Source organism: Raphanus sativus, chromosome 9, assembly GCF_000801105.2.
Source record: "Raphanus sativus cultivar WK10039 chromosome 9, ASM80110v3, whole genome shotgun sequence".
NCBI classification, from domain to species: domain Eukaryota; kingdom Viridiplantae; phylum Streptophyta; class Magnoliopsida; order Brassicales; family Brassicaceae; genus Raphanus; species Raphanus sativus.
The window spans coordinates 21,034,090-21,039,417 of NC_079519.1; positions in this window are offsets into that span (position 1 = coordinate 21,034,090).

The following is a 5,328-nucleotide window of genomic DNA, read 5'->3' on the forward strand; positions in this document are numbered from 1 at the left end:
ACATAGGGAGTCAAGTGTGTCAATGTGTATCAATCAAGTTGCATGTATACATGGAATAAAGAAAATTGTGTAAATCGATATTTCACTTTTATTTCTTCTTCCTATTTTGTTGAGAATAACATTGTGTTTTGAAAGGTTAAGGACCAAATAGAATTTTTCTTCGCCAACCAAATCGAATATTTCTTTTTCTAGCAGAGAATAATTTAGTTTAATAAAAGTTTGAAATTTTCATTCGAAGTTTCTACCCTTCAATTACACAACAGAAAGTATTGTATATACAGAATTAATTTTCTTCTATATTCGTTTTAAATTTGTGTGATATTGTATCTTTGTATTTACAAAGACCGTTTTACAGATGGAGTTAGCCATGTTCCATCTTCCTACTTGACATATGTATTGAAACTTTTTTACTTTTAATAATTATAACAAAAAAAAATTTGTTGCTCATATTTGTAGTTTGATATTTTCAATAATGCACATTATCTCTTCTTCTAGTTCTTCAGTTTTACTCATATTTTTGTTCTATTTGCTTTGCAAGATGAAGAAATCTGGGTGTCTATGAGAATCTTCATATCAAGGAAAGAAGCCACTGAAGAGCGAGTCATCTGGAACTCTAAATCGAAAAATATCAATTTATTTTTTGCGCTCATGAATCACATGCAATAAGTTTTGGGTAAGTATTTTTGTTACCTTAGTTGACCATTGTAGCTAATTATCTTGGTTTTTCTAATTTAACATATGTATTTATATGATACTATTGTTGTTAACATGCTAACTTGTTTTATAACATGCTAAATTCTTTTTATTTTGCTCGTTAAATTAATAGTTAACTTTTGTTCAATTTATTCATGAGTTCTAGTGTTGTTCATTATCAACCCAGAAAACAGTAGTTATCAGGCTTTCATTCTCCATAAGTTCACATATATAGATAATTCGGCAAGCTTTCTCAAAGATCGAATCTCCATCTCAAACTAAAATTGTATTATGAAGAATAAGAGAAAATTATGCAGTGTTTTACAGATAAAAAATTATAGGAGAAAAAAAAGAATATAAGGAAAAAAAAAAGAAAATGTAAAAAGAAGAGGAGTGGGGATTGGAATGAAAGAAAATGCCAGAGGAGAGAAAGAATACAAAGGAAAGAGTGTGTCGGATGAGGAAGTTAGTGATGGAGAGGAGAATAGAAGCATTTACAGTAATTTACGACATAAATGTTACAATATTTTACCTTTGGGTTAAATCATGTATAAAATCCCAATTTTGACACCAATTGGGGGTATTGAGCAAATTTCCTCTTTATTATACTTTTTTTTGATACTCATCAGCACAGTAGAATGTTATAGCACTAGCACTGCTAATTACCACAAGGACCATCCAATAAAAGCATGGGTCGACCAAGTCGACTCAGATCAGCTTAGCTCGACTCCTACCGGATCCAGTGGCGGAGCCACGTTCAGTAACAAGGGGACAATGAACCCGACAAGATTAAAAAATTAGCATAACTTACATTTTGATCTATATAATGCTCCCCATTCATAATTTTACTTTTGCCCCACACCTTTGTCTATGACCCCAACAATAATATTTGTTGCCTCCGCCACTGACCGGATCAACACTCACACTCAGCTGAAGACCCTACTTTTCATATCCAGTATATTACATCAACGACTTTCTTTTTCTATTTTAACTCATCAACTATTACCGAGCTATCCGCTTTAAAAAACCTTCCTTGAGTTTTTTTTCTTCTTTTTAAACAGTCAAACAAAAGGCACTACTTGCAATTCATTGTAAGATTTTAAAACATCTGTATAGTAAAATATGTAGATAATTTGAATCCGCTGTTAACCCAGATAAGCACGGCGCGTGGTCATCGGAGCTTTTCACATTCTCTCTCCGGGGAAAGGTATACCTTTTTTATGTAGACGATTAAAAATTGACAAATTAAAATGAAAAAAAACAGGTATATTGTTTTGGGTATATAAACATGGATACATTAAAATGATACTATAATTTACTTAGTACAGTATCACGGCTCATCGGCGTCGAGAAAGTTGAAGGTTGACGTCTTCTCGGTAATAGTGCCTGAGAGCATTTCAAATTAGGGCGGCCTTATATATGTTCTAGTTATTCATAAAAGTTTTATGGATCTACATTAATTATGAAAAATACAAGGACTATAGAGTAAATTACAAATAATTTTGAAGTTAAGTTTGAAGTTTTACTTTTAGAAAAGAACACCTTGAAACTTCAAATATAGAATTTTGCAAACTCTAAAATAGAAAGTATTTTTTGAGATGCTCTAATAGGTTCAGATATGAGATTGAAAGATTGTGTGCAATTGTTACTATATGATAATTATGGTGTGGAAATATGTCGGTCACCCCCAAATATCTATAGCCGTTCAGTTTCCATTTTGAATATTTATGAATACACAGATGCTCATAGATATCTAAGATGAAGAACATAACTAATGGCTCTTGATGGTGTTAACAGAAGAATGACTGAATTCCAAAATGCAGAATGAATTATCTACTCACTGATCTTTCACAAGTCGGACCAGTGTTTACTTGGAAAAAAATACTCAAGATGATCTCCCTATTAGAAAGAAGCTTGATTGCGTAATGGTGACCAGTGTCTGGCTCAAGCTTTCCTGCAATATTTTGCAAACTAGGACTCCGGAGGGTTTCTGATCATGTGAATTAAGACCCACTTAAGGGTAGCCACTCAGTTCTATAGGATAATTTATTCACCCATGTTGCCAACCACCCCATATTCCTTGAGGTATTATCTTAGTTCTGGACTACTACACACTGAAGTTGTTTCACTCGAAGCTTAAGCTTCTTGAACTTGAGCTTCAGACATATTCGATGACCTTCCAGCAAGAGTTAAGGTAGATTATGAGGATCTCCAAAAGAAACTCAATAACTTCAAATATAGAGTTTTTGGTATCCAAAAAGAAACTTCAAGTTTGAAGTTTCATCTTTTATTTACATTTTGGTCTTTACAATTAATTACATTCCCATTTATGATTCTTAAATATATTTTTGTTACATTTTAATCTTTAAATTTTTTATATTTTATAATTATTTCAGATTTTTTTATAAATTCAAGTTTTTAAAATAAATATAAATTAAATAAAATTTATATTATATTAAAACTAGAACTAGACAACAAGAATATTACAAAAGAAAATTAATTAAAAAAATTAAAGGTAAATGAAGACAAAAATTATGACACACATTAAAATATTACAACAACACTAATGGTTTCTAAAATTTTCCCCGGAACCTCCAAAATATCTAAAATATTGTCTAAAAATATTTTGTGTAACCGAAGATGGAGCCTTACAGTAATAATTTTAGGGAATAATGTGGTATTTTTTTGTATTTTAAATTTTTTGTGTATTTTTATTTATAATTTTATATTTTAGTGCAATATTTTATTATTTAATATTTTTGTAATGTTTTATACATGTTCTAGTTATTTATAAAAGTTTTATGGATCTTTATTAATTATGACAAATATAAAGACTATTGAGTAAATTATAATTAATTTTAAAGTTAAGTTTGAAGTTTTACTTTTGGAGAAAAACACCTTGAAACCTGAAATATAGAATTTTGCGAACTCTAAAACAGAGAGTTGTTTTGGAGATGTTCTAATAGTTTCGGATGTGATTGAAAGATGGAGTGCAATTATTGCTATAGGATAGTTCTGCTGTGGAAATATGGCGTTTACCCCGAAAAGATCTATAGCCAGTCGGTTTCCGTTTTTGAATATTTATGAATACACAGATGCTCATAGATATCTAAGATGAAGAACATAACTAACGGCTCTTGACAGTATTAACAGAGAAATGACTGAATTCCAAAATGTAGAATGAATTAGCTTATGAGGAACTCCAAAAGAAACTCTATAACTTCAAATTAGAATTTTTTGGTATCCAAATTTAAAGTTTCATCTTTTTATTTGCATTTTGGTATTTACAATTAATTACATATCACATTTACTATTCTTAAATATATTTTTTTTTACGTTTTATTCTTTAATATTTTTATATCTCATCATTATTTCAGATTTATTTTTATATATTCAAGTTTTCAGAATAAATAAAATAAAATTTATGTATTAAAACTAGAACATACAACAAGAATATTACAAAAGATACGATTAATTTTTTTTTAAAAAGGTACATGAAGACAAAAATTATGACACCACTAAAATATTACAGAAACACTAATGATCTCTAAAATTTGCTCCGGAACCTCCAAAAAATCTAAAATATTGTCCAAAATATTTTTGTCAAACTGAAGATGGAGCATTACGGTAATAATTTTGGGGAATAATGTGGTATTTTTCTTGTATTTTAATATTTTATTATGTATTTTTATTTATAATTTTATATTGCAGTGCCCGAATTTATTAATTAATATTTTGTAATATGGTTTATATATGTTCTAGTTATTTATAAAAGTTTTATGGATCTACATTAATTATGATAAATATAAGGACTATAAAGTAAATTACAATTAATTTTGAAATTAGATTTGAAGTTTTACTTTTGGAGAAGAATACCTTGAAATTTAAAATATAGAGTTTTGCAAACTCCAAAATAGAGTCTTTTTAGAAATGTTCTAATAGGTTCGGATGAGTCTTAAAGATGGTGTGAAATTATTGCTATAGGATAGTTCTGCTGTGGAAATATGGTGTTTACCCCCAAAAGATATATAGCCGTTCAGTTTCCGTTTTGAATATTTATGAATACACAGATGTTCATAGATATCTAAGATGAAGAACATAACTAACGGCTCTTGATGGTGTTAACAGAGAAATGATGGAATTCCAAAATGCAGAATGAATTATCTACTCACTGATCTTTTCCGAGTCGGACCAGTGTTTACTTGGAAAAAAATACTCAAGATGATCTCCCTATTAGAAAGAAGCTTGATTGCGTAATGGTGACCAGTGGCTGGCTCAAGCTTTCCTGCAATCTTTTGCAAACTAGGACTCCGGAGGCAGTGCCGTGCGAGCACTTCCGGAGGCCTAAGGCAAAAAAAGAAGAAGTTAAAGCATTTATTCTTATAGTTTAAAATTAATAGTAATACCCATAATTTAAATTCAGACAATAAAAAAAAATTTTCAAAAGCTATAGAAAAATCTCTTGCATAAATGTTTTTTTCTACATACACCATTTTTTTAGAAACTTTAAACAAATAAAAATCACAGAAAAAAACTTGTGGCACAGAAAAAAAATAAAAAACAAAAAACAAAATAAAAATATAGGTTACAAATCATAAAAAGTTTAGGATACACAGTAGAATTAGTAAGTTATTT